Genomic DNA, 12,956 nt, shown 5'->3' on the forward strand with positions numbered 1-12,956 from the left:
GAGACATATCCCTTTTAGCCCTTCTGTAAATGGTCAAAACCCTCACATTACGGCACCAACACCCACTACTGATGTGTCCTGTTTGGCCCAAGCAATACAAGACAGCATAGCCATAAACAGACTACCAATGCCAATGCCCACAGTCTTTAGTGGAGACCCACTCCTCTTCATTGAATGGAGAATGTCATTCATGTCACTAGTGGACCAAAAGGGTATTTCTTCAGCTGATAAACTTTGCCATCTAAAGAAACATGTCAGTGGCCCTGCTCACAAATGCCTTGAAGGAACATTCTATCGAAACGATGAACAGGCATACATAGATGCATGGAATAAGTTCAATCAACGCTTTGGGCAGCCATTTGTGATCCAAAGAGCTCTCAGGGAGAAGCTGTCAAAATGGCAGAAAATAGAACCCAAAGACGCTAAAGGGTTAAGAACATTCTCTGACTTCCTAAATGCCTGCCTGCAAAGCATGCCCCATGTGAAGGGTCTAGATATTCAAAATGACTGTTAAGAAAACCAAAAGCTAATCCAGAAAATTCCTGATTGGCTAGCAGCACGTTGAAATCGCCAGGTTACAATCGCTCTCATGGAAGGTAAAGAGTTTCCCACCTTTGAGGATTTCACTCACTTTGTGTCATTCGAGTCAGAGATAGCATGCAACCCAGTCACTTCTCTACATGCTCTCTACTCATCGAACTCATATGACAAAAGAGGCATTAAGGAAACAAGGGGAAATAAAGCAAATGTCTTCAACACGCAAACTGCCATAAACAGTGAAAACCCAAGGCCCCCCTGCATGTGGTGCAAATATGATAAGCATCAACTGCCCAAGTGTACAACCTTCATGGAAAGGTCCCGGAGGATCGACGAACATATGTAAAAGATAATAAGCTGTGTTACGGCTGCATGAAGCCAGGTCACGGTGCAAAGGAATGTCGTCACCGCCACACTTGTGATGTATGTCAGAGAAGGCACCCTACCTGTCTCCACGATGAGAACTTCAGAAGACGTGGAAATCAAGAAAGATCTGTTTTCACTGTGAACACAGCTCTTAATAGTGAACATGAAACCAAAGCAGCTACGGTACTCAACGTCACTGGAGGCGGTCAGACAGGCAGCACTTCCATGATCGTTCCTGTGTGGGTGTCCTCAGCTAAAAACCCATCCAAAGAACAGCTTGTCTATGCATTATTAGATACTCAAAGTGACAGTACCTTCATAGACCAAGAGGTAAGCAAGGAACTACAAGCTGACACCTATCTTGTGAAACTGAAACTTACCACCATGCTTGGAAAGAACATGATCACGACGAGTGAAAGAGTGTCTGGCTCTGTGTGCGAGGCTTTAATTCCTGCTTGCACATCGACCTTCCTCATTCTTACACAAGAGACTGTATTCCTGCGAATCGTGATCATATTCCCACTCATGACACAGCAAAGCCATGGTCTCACTTAACAGCAATCACAGATAACATGCCACCTCTCCTCAGCTGTGATGTCGGACTCCTAATCGGGTACAACTTTCCCATAGCACTGACACCCAGACAGGTGTTAACAGGGAAAGACAACGAGCCCTTTGCCATCCTGACAGATTTGGGGCGGAGCATTGTAGGCTGCTCAACACCGTCTCACGAGGAATCTGAATCCAACCTGTGTCACAGAGTTACGGTAAAGGAACTCCCTCCAGTTACGCCGATGGATGTGATAGGCGCCCTGGAGTCAGACTTTAAGGACACAAAAGGAGATGACAAAACTGTCTCACAAGAGGATCTTGTTTTCCTTGGAAAACTCAAAGACGGCATAAGGAAAAATGACAAGGGACATTATGAGATGCCTCTGCCCTTCAAGCAACGGCCACAATTACCTGATAACAAAAAACTTGCTGAAATCAGGCTCAGTCATCTACGACGAAAGTTCGGCAGAGATGAGAAATACAAAAATGACTACACAACATACATGAAAGAAATCATTGAGAGAGGTGGTGTTGAAGAAGTAAACAAAAGCGGAACTCACGCTGAAAAATTGTACATTCCCCATCATGGCATCTACCATCCTAAAAAGCCAGGCAAATCGCGTGTTGTGTTCGACTGCTCTGCAAAGTACAGTGGTACAAGCCTTAACGAACATCTTCTCACAGGACCAGACATGATCAACAACCTAACAGGGGTCCTTATACGGTTCAGACAGCATCACATTGCTCTCATGTGTGACATAGAGAAAATGTTTCACCAGTTCCACGTCCAGGAGGATGACCGCAACTACCTGCGCTTTCTGTGGTGGAAAGACGATATGAGCACACAACCCCTGGAGTATCGAATGAAGGTGCATCTTTTCAGTGCAGTGTCATCCCCTGGCTGTGCTAACTATGGGCTGAAATATCTAGCCAAGGAAAACAGTCACTCACATCCAATAGGATCCCAGTTTGTTGCAAGAGACTTTTATGTGGACGACGAAGTCACAAGTGCAGACACGGTTGAAAAGGCCATACAGTTGGCACACGAGGCAAGAGAGATATGCGCAAATGGTGGTCTCCGTCTACAAAAATTTGTGTCAAACAGCATGGCTGTCTTACAGAGCTTACCATCATCAGAATGTGCAATAGACACCAAGACAAAGGACATGATCTTCAATGATATGCCAATGGAGCGAGCATTAGGAATAACATGGAGCATAGAGGAAGATTGCTTCAGATTTAACAACACTTTGAAAGACCAACCAGCAACACGTAGAGGCATATTGTCTACTGTCGCCTCCATATATGACCCTCTCGGCTTCCTTGCCCCATATTTTCTCACTGGGAAGAAGATCCTACAAGAAATGTGCCGCCAAGGTACTGGCTGGGATGACCCTCTGCCAGAAATACTCAAACCACGGTGGGAGAGCTGGCGACGCGACTTTGCCAACCTCGACATGGTAAGCATAGCTCGATGTTATGTTCCTCTCCACTTTGGAGAGATTGTAGAAACAGAGCTGCATCACTTTTCGGATGCGAGCAACAGCGGATATGGCCAATGCTCTTATATGAGAGTCAGGAACCAAAGAGGAGAGATTCACTGTTCTCTAGTGATAGGAAAGGCCCGTGTTTCTCCCACAAAGTTGACTACAATACCAAGGCTTGAATTAGCAACAGCAGTGGTTTCAGTCACCGTCAGTAATATGCTCAGAGAGGAGCTTGGCTATGCAGGTGCAAAGGATTACTTCTGGACAGACTCAAAGGTAGTCTTAGGCTACATCAATAACGATGCACGACGCTTCCACACCTTTGTCGCCAACCGGGTCTAGAAGATCCGACAAAGCACAATTCCCCAGCAGTGGTTTTACGTTCCCACAGACGAGAATTCAGCAGACGGCGCATCCCGAGGAAAAACTGTGAATGAGCTGCTTACATCAAACTGGTTCACTGGTCCCAAGTTCCTCTGGGAAAAGGAAATGCCTACACCAAAGGATGTAGTACTTGACTTTAGGGCTGCAACAAACGACTAATTTGATAATCGATTAATCTATCGATTAATGAAACGATTAATCGATTATTCAGATCGTTAAGGTTTTAACTGTACTACTACTTATATCAATACTGCTTATCGATCCGGTCCTTTTAACGATAGTATTAACGGTTCTTTTGACAAGAAATAAGGTAAACTAACTAAACAAATTGTGAACAAAACTAACATTGCTTTTTATTTTAATTAAATGCATAATATTTCACATCAAAAGAAACAACAATGTTTTAACAAATCATATTAAATAATGTGATGACAGAACTGTAAACAGAATAGCTGAAACTTTAACAAAATAACTCAGTTACCTCTAATCCTTAACCTATGTTTTTATAACTGAGTTAACTCTGTGTGTTGCTGCTAGCATACATAACACCTGACGTGGAAACGTTACTCGTGGACGGGGCTACAGAGCTACTAGAAAGACAGTCGAACCCGGTGCATTCCTCCGTCTGAATGTGGTGCACTTTTGCTAAATGTTTAGACAAATTGCTCGTTTTATGCCTTTATATGATAAACTGTTATTGCACTTTTGGTAACGAGCATTGTCCACATCGAGACGGCTAAAGTTTAACCACACCTCGGAGCGCGTTCTCTCCGCCATCTCCTGCGTGTGTGTGTAAACTGCCCCGCCCCCTCGCAAGCAGGCGGGGGAGAGATCTCTCGTCTGAATTGGGAAGATCGAAAATACATTATAGACGCATTTTGTAGTCATATTGCATATTAGAAACTGAGTTGGCGACACTAAGACTGCGATATAATGTTTATGTAGCAATAATACATATGACATATGTTTTAAATGTCTCCTGTACCGATAAAAAAGAGCGATAACGTTGGAGCTTAACGGGGTGTAGAACACATGTGATGACGTCACCAACAAATCGACGACTGAATTAGTTGCCAACTAATTTGGTAATCGATTTTAATCGATTAAGTCGATTAGTTGTTACACCCCTACTTGACTTACCGATAGGAGATCCAGAAGTCAAGAAGGCACAGACACTCCAAACAAAGACCACAGAAAAGATGAGTCTTGTCGACCGTCTGTCAAAGTTTTTGTCATGGTTCACGAGCCATCAAAGCTGTGGCCCACCTTCTGCGTCGAGCTAAAAACATCAAATCAGGAGGTCATGCTACAGTGAGCAAACTGGAAAGTGCTGAACGTGTCATAATCCAAGATCTGCAAAGTCAAACATATGAGAAAGAAATAAGACTGTTAAAGAAAGGAAGTCAACTACAGTGTTGCAACAAATTAAACAACCTTGATGTTTTTCTGGACACAGATGGTATCCTCAAGGTGGGACGAAGACTCCGCCATTCTTCACTCGCTGACTCATTCAAACACCCAAAGGTCATCCCTAAAGAGCACCATGTGACAAAGCTGATAATAGCTCACAACCATGAGAAAACAAAGCATCAGGTAAAAGGCTTCACAATGAACGAAATGAGATCCAATGGCTATTGGATTGCTGGTATGAGCCGAGCAGTTGCATCGTACATCCGCCAGTGTGTGACCTGTCGCAGACTCAGGAGATCTCCAGAGGGCCAAAAAATGTGTGATCTTCTTGCCGAACGCGTGGAGTCCTCCCCACCCTTCACATATTGTGGTATGGACTGCTTCGGTCCTTTTGTTACTACAGAGGGAGAGAAACAACCTAAACGTTATGGCCTGCTCTTTACCTGCTTTTGCTCACGGGCCATCCACATCGAGATGTTGGAGGATCTTTCCACCGATGCCTTCATCAACGGCCTTCGATGCTTCATTGCTGTTCGAGGCGCAGTCCGTCAAATTCGGAGCGACCAAGGCACTAACTTTGTAGATGCTATGAATGAATTCAAGGCAGCGTTACAAGAGCTTGACACACAGAGACTGAGTACATTTCTGTCACAAAAACAGTGTGACTTTGTCCTAAACGCGCCTCACTCCAGTCATGCAGGTGTTGTCTGGGAGCGCCAGATAAAGACTGTCAGGAGTGTTTTGAACACTACTCTGTCACTTTCCCATGATAGACTCAATGACGCTTCACTAAGGACTCTACTCTATGAAGCCATGGCCATAGTCAACAGTCGTCCCCTCACTGTGGATAACTTAAACAGTCCCGACAGCTTAGAACCACTCACCCCAAATCACTTGATCAACATGAAATCCGGCACAGCACTGGCCCCACCTGGTGAGTTCCCAGGACTTCTATGGAGCAAAAAGATGGCGTTGTGTACAGTATCTGGCAGAGCAGTTCTGGAGTAGCTGGAAACAGAAATATCTTCACAACATCACCACAAGACAGCGCTGGCACACGCCAAAGAGAAATCTACTAGTCGGTGATATAGTGATGGACATGGATGAACTGTCACCAAGAGGTGAATGGAGACTAGCAAGAGTCTTAGAGACTGTCAGCGGTAAGGATGGACTTTTGAGGAGAGTGAAAATCTCAGTTGGAGATAAGAGACTGAACAAGAAGGGTGAGCGCCTTGGAAAACTTTCCATATTGGAGCGCCCAGTGCAGAAGCTGGTTCTTTTGTTAGAAGCTTCTTAAGCTGATGACGGCAAAGACACATTGACATTCTTAAATGTGAACATTTTTCATAGTTCATGTTTTGAAAATGAAACATTCATAATTTTGGTGGGAGTGTAGATAACCCAATTTGTGTTATTTGAGACTGAAGGGGATGTTGCATTGTTTTTGTTGCTTTCATCGCAGTTTTATATATATCTTATAATGTAATTTAGGTGAACTTCCTGTTTCATTTGTATTTTGAAGGCGAGTTAACAAGGCTGGCAGGAAGTGGTTGTAGCTTTTGAAAACAACGTGACGCAGAAAGTAATATCTTCTATGTAACGGCGGAGAAAGAGAAGAACGCACTGTATATTTCAATGTTAGCACCCCCCGAAGAGGCTCAAGCTCTTACGTTGGGTCTGGAGTTTGAATCAATTCTGGTTCATCAGTAAAGCCTACGACCATTATTCGGAGGGAAATGCTCCAAGATTGTTCATCCAAGTGGGACATTAATGATATTGTAATCCAACTGTAATGAAGGCTTTCCCTTTTTATGTTGTAATTTACCTATAAATCAGAACCACTAACACCTCACAAAATTATCAATCTGGATTCTCCAAAAGGGAAATATTAATCACAAGGTAATAGTAAATGTATTTTTGCTTAACATTTCTTACAGTGGAGAGTAAATTGAAATATGCATGTAATTCATGCAGTTTCCTGGCCTATGGTATGATGTATTAGTACTATGAGCAGGAGAGTTAGCTAACTGTTTGTGAGAGTATAACCCCACTGATCTGAACACACTAACCCAGTGGTTCTCAAAGTGGGGGCGCGCCCCCCCTGGTGGGCGCAGAGGCATGCCAGGGGGGGCGCGAGAGACCAGGAGGAAAAATGGTTATAAAAAAAAAAAAAAAAAGATTAAAAAAAAAAGAAAAAAAGAAAATCATAATTTGAAAAATTATTGATTCGAAAATAATATGATGCAGTACAGTACTATTACGTCTGGGTCTCTGTTTCATTAAAGCTCGGCTCTGTGTGTGTGTGTGGAACGAGCCATTTTGTGTGCGCGTGAGAGAGAGAGAGAGCGCACCGGTACTGGAGATCGTTGTTGTTAGCTTCTGGTGCTAGCGAGCTACGCTAACGGATATAAGGAGTTTTTTCAACAACAAAGTGGAGGAGAGTCCTCTCCTGTCAGACTGAGAGCTAAAGGACTCTCTCAGTGTTATCTCAGTGGGTCTCAAATGTTTTGGTCACCATTAATGTAAATAATTATTTCCGAGGCACACGGTTATATGATCATTATAGTTATAAAAAAATAAGAGAATAAATGAAAAACAGGTATGAAATACTATATGACAGTAAAACAAGAATAAAGTTTAAAAGGGTGATTTGTAAAATATCCATCAAGAAAAAGTAAATCTGTTTACATTTCTGTTTCATATGGGTGTTGAGAGATGTATCCATAGATCTCTTCATTTCGCTCTCAAAGTGCACCAGATTGATGCTTTTAACTTCAATATTTAAAAATAAATCTTCCCGGGGAAGCTTGCCCCCGGACCCCCCTATGTGACGTCCACACATCACCTATAAAAATAGCACTTTATCCCTGCTTACACCTATATGCCGTGAGCTGAATATCGAGCCTTCATTGTAACAGTCGCGGGTACGTTGTGTATTTGCGTGGGGATTGTTGCAGTAGAAAATTCCACTGTAGCGACCGGTACATTAATGGGAAACCCTAAATGTTTGAGCACCCTCTATGAAACGTCAAGCTACCCCACAGCACCCCCAAAATAAATCTCTGGCGCCGCCACTGAGCCTGATTATTCGTTTTGGGGGGGCCCGACTTTTTTTTTTCTCCAAAGGGGGGGCCTGACAGAAAAAGTTTGAGAACCACTGCACTAACCCAAGAACACCTGGCTGCGCCACACAGAGATATTGTTTTCCCTCTGCAGTCCATCTGCAGTATTACTGTGTCTGTTGTCATGGAGAGCTATAGGCTTTGTCAAGTGGTTAGGTGTACATAACTATACCATATTTGTCAATTTCAAACAATTTGCATAGAATTACAGCTCATGAATTTGCATTAAGATTGACTATTTTTGCTTTATGTTAATATGACTAAGGGACGCGTCATATTGTAAAAGTGTATTTGTCTTGAAATGGATCACAAATAATGAAATGTAGTCGATGTAACACTCGTGGTTTGTTGTAGGTCTCAATGAGGGGGGCACTGTTTTGATAGTAAATTGCTGTTGACTTTTAGTGTGATTGTCTAAAATGAAGAATGACCACAAGTTTCAAAACCAGTACACCTTGAATGCAGTGAGTGGCCTAATTGGACCTTCTGTCCCATAGATCAAGAACACCCTCCATGTTCTAGTTTCAGTGTGCCAATGACACCAGCATAGTTTCAGAAGGTTAACAAGAACCCTCTGAAGAATAAAGACGAGGTAGGCTAACGCTTTGCGTCTGCACAGTATTGAAAGTAATTGTTGTGGACAGACATGTCAAATTGTTTCAGTATGGTGGAAAAGACCAGCTCATAATCCAAGGTAAACCACCTCATCTGTTAGACATAGAGAGGATAATATAGCAGGACGATGACCCTAAACGTGCAGCCAAACTTCTATTGTGTTTTATTGGTCCAAACAGTGGAATGCTGTTGACTGATCGAGCCAATCACCAAACTTCAGTCACATTTTGTGTGTTTCTCTTACTGAAGAGCAGACTGAAAGTGAAACCTGGGGTCAGCTTCGCCAGAAAATGTATCTGGGGATGTATGTGAGACGTTGACGTCAAGCAGTCTGTGACAGATTTACAATCAAATATAAAATGCTTATCACATTTATGTGAGGACCACGCCCAGCCTTGCTCCTGGCACTGAAGCCCCTGTGAGCAATTCAACTCAATTTAATTGATCAAACCATTGTGGGGCTTGGGGGTAAATGTGGATCACATGTAAGATAGCTGAAGTAAAAGGGAAGCTGATTGAGAATATCTTTGGGTTTTTGCAGGAGATATTGTGTCCACATAGCAGAACTGAAAAAACCACGGCAGATTTTATGAGGGTGTACCGAGCTGTCGGATAACTGTTATGAAAGCAAACTTACCTTACTGAGCCTCCAACTCCAATTTCCTTTCACTTAGTGTTGCCTCCTTGGGCGATTATTACTATCAAACAGTAGACAGCCATTAAAGACTGGAACAGAGGAGAGTACATCTGCAATAATCCAGTCTGACTGTACTACTGTATTGTAGTTCTCCTTCACATGTTGAAATAATTATAAAATGAACAAATGCATGTAGGATGCAAATTGATTTAAAACATACAGTATTTGAAATAAAAGATTGAGTCTTTCCTGCTTGGCATTATAATCACACATATCCCGAGAATATCCAAACAGAAATCCCAAATGCACAAGCAATTGCATGGGAAAATTGGGGGTTTTATTTTTGATGCTTTGACATTATGATCCAAAATATCCCAAACTGTTTACCTTCTCGCTCTCTTAGTATACACTAAGTGTCTTAGATTTGTACTTTGCCACTGAGGCATCCAGTAAAACCTAAATCTGTCTGACTCATGATTGCCCTCTGGTTTCTTCCCAAATACCCCAAGGCCATGATTTTGTGCCATACCCCAATTCTCTGGCACATTCCCCAAGCTGGGAAAAAGAGAATTCCAGATAAATGAAGAACATATTTTGTTTTCTTTCCCCTAACCAGAGTTGTGGAGACAGAATGCTATCTGAAATGTGACTGTGTGTGGTTTAGCGGTCACATGATGCATGCATGCTTTCAAGGTATCACCTTGTTTTTTTACTGCTAAGGAGGTCTGGTGAATCTGATGTTGCATTGAGAGCCTAAATGATCATGAAGGCTGTTCATGCAAATATAGATGTTGATGTATAAATATAAAGTATAGGTGCACAATCTCCGTGGTACGTTGGTTTGGCCTAATAACGGATCAAGGCAATAAAAATGGATGAGGCATGAAACCTTATAGCCAGCTTCATTTCATTAGGTTTCCCTCACTTGGGCCTCATTGAATTATGTAACGCATTCAACTAATTAAATTGTTTAACTCTTGTTTATTATCAATGCCCTAAAAACCCATTCTTGAACCACTGTGTTCCCCAGCAGGAAACTTCCAAAATCCCTGTAATAATTTCACAGAATTATATTTAATTTTCTTTGGTATTCTCCCTTTTTTACCTCAAGAAGTCAGACATATGGTACACATTTTAGCATACAGTATCCACTGTACAGTACAGCATGTCTACTTTCTGCCTGCCAACATGTGCTTGTGTAGCATTGATTATAGAGCAGCAGTGGTAAACTAATCACGGTGGATTCTCAGCTTATTTGTGAGACATGAGGGAATGTAATACATTTCAGGAGGATTCCAGCTGCCACTCTGTCCTGTTTTTGTTGGCCTCCTCATGTTTTATTAGAAATGTTTCGGGGTGCGCAAAGCCTTGGGATTTGCAGCGTCATTACCCCTGTAGTGCTGGGAAGCAACAGAGGTAGCGAGCGTGGAAACAATAAACAGGTGGCATTAACATCTCAGAGGCTGCAGATATGTAAGCCTGTTAAAATGAACAAGAGGAATGTAACATGGTTCTTCAAATCTGATAACGGTAAAAAAGGAAGTGAAATTTAAATGGGATGCAAAGCCACTGATACACAAAGAAACATAGACTTAAGTCACACTACCTGCTCTTTATTTGTGTCCTAAAGTCTTAAAACCAGGTAGACATTTTTTACCCTCTGTATAAGTGGGAAAGATCTAATTAGTTATGGCAATACTGTATATGACAGGTCACCATTGCCCAAACTTAAAAAAGCCAGCCATGAGGGCAATCATTCCCTGACAGATTGTCAGTTTCTTCGACTATTTCACCATTCAAAGCTTACTAACCTTTGCTTCCTGGACCTGAATATGTAACATACCAGACGCGTTTCTTCTGTATGTGAAGAGGAGCAACAGGGTAGACTCTGGTGAAACTATCTATGGCTGAGCTCAACTTTCCACATATAAGAATATCATCCTGGTGAGGATTATTGTTCTAAAGTCAGCGAGATGCCTCCATTATGAGTAACAGCTGATGCCACAGATTTCCTGCTCTGTGGTTGCTGTTGAGGAGCAATTGGTTTAGCAGGACTGATGATTATCATCCACTGGGAAAAGTATGACCTGTGGGATGCCTAACAGTGAGTGGTATTGAGATGTATGCAAGATCCCCACTGTGCCAGCATGAAGGCCTTCCAAAGAAACATCTAGATGTAAAATGACAATCCAAATTGGATTATAGGGTTGGAATTTAATTTCAGATCCATACAAAATATGGGCTACGTGTTTAAAAGAGTCAAACCCATGATCCTCAAAAAAATATCCATTCCAAGATACTGGTGATCATGGAGTTGTTTTTTCATGTTGCATAAGGACAAAAGTATATGTGGTTCGCCAAAATGATATGCATAAGGTACAGCCACTTATGATATAAATGCTCTGCAGGAATGGCTGCTAAACCATAAACCATTGCAAAAACACAAATGCTAGAAATCGACCTCAAAATAAAAGCTTGCTGAAAGGTTGACCCCTGATCGGCACATATGGTTTAATCGATTATTAAGGCTTCAGAAACAGAGTTTTGGGTGGGCAGGGAGTGAAAACATTTGTAATGCTTTGATGGTGATGTAAATGGAAACTACTGGCAATGAAAGCAACAGCAAATTATAAAGGTTAATGCTGTAATTGTATGCTATATTCTGTTAAATGAGATCTGATAGTTTTTAAAAGTGGTTTGCTGCAATGTTTTTATCTGCAAATTAAAAAAATATTGAAATACTATCAGCAAATTAGTCACGTCTTACATTGCATTTTCAAGCTCAAAATGTTCTGGGCTTGTCACATTGTATTTTTTGTGAGCTGAAGATAATTGGGTTTGGGCAAATATCAATCTCAGTTATAAATCCCTAACTTACTACAGTTTGATATTTTGAATGACTGCTACAATCACATTCTTGTTTTTCCCAACAGGCAATCATTAGACATGTACAGCTAATCTGGAGGAGATGGAAACATTTATTAACAATTTTCTGGAGACTGAATTAACACATGTACATCTCATCTGCAGAAAACATCGTCAAAGAAAAGATGCTTTTCTTGTCTGAGGCCCGCCCAAGCAGATGCTGATGAAGTTTGAAAGAAACTGTGCCATTTTACAGCCAGCTGTTTTCGATATGAAACATTATTAGCGTTGCCATAATTCACTAGATTTTCTTGTCTGTTCCTAATCTTTGTTAGAGTTCGAAATAATACTAAAATTCCTATTTGACAGCAGATAGAAAGTCAGTTCTTCTAACCATATGTTATGTTTTGTAACTGGTGCAATTTGTGAAATGACACAACTTAATTACTTGATTTTATAGTTTATATTCATCACAGGGACGTTTCGAGACTAGGTTTTGACTCAGCTACAGTAGTAGAGCGATCCCACACACTGCTGAGAAGCCTGGCCTATGTTCTTTCTAACTGACCCAAACAAATTCAATTTAAAGCCCCTTTACCTCAAAACTGTCCTGATTATTTATGTTAGAGTCTAAAGTATGGTTGATTGTTTGAATAGTGGAGGAGTGCTGAGAATGTTAAAAAGGTGATAGGTACATAGGAAACGATAATATAACCCATTTATTTGGCTTTGCACAGGAATCTGACTCGGGTGCAAGCTCCTTTTACAGAATTTACATCAAGGGGTTAAAAGCCATAAATGTGCGTTTTTTTGGATAGGCCTATATATTGAGCTGTAATTGTGCTTTATCATTCAGAAATATGGCCTTTATCTTCAGCGCATGAAGATTTGATCACATAACAACAACCAAAGGATCATTGCGATAATTTACCATTTAATTTCCTTCATTAGAGTAAAGAAACACAAACATTCAATACAATC

This window comes from Notothenia rossii, assembly GCF_949606895.1.
Source record: "Notothenia rossii genome assembly, chromosome: 4".
Classification (NCBI taxonomy): domain Eukaryota; kingdom Metazoa; phylum Chordata; class Actinopteri; order Perciformes; family Nototheniidae; genus Notothenia; species Notothenia rossii.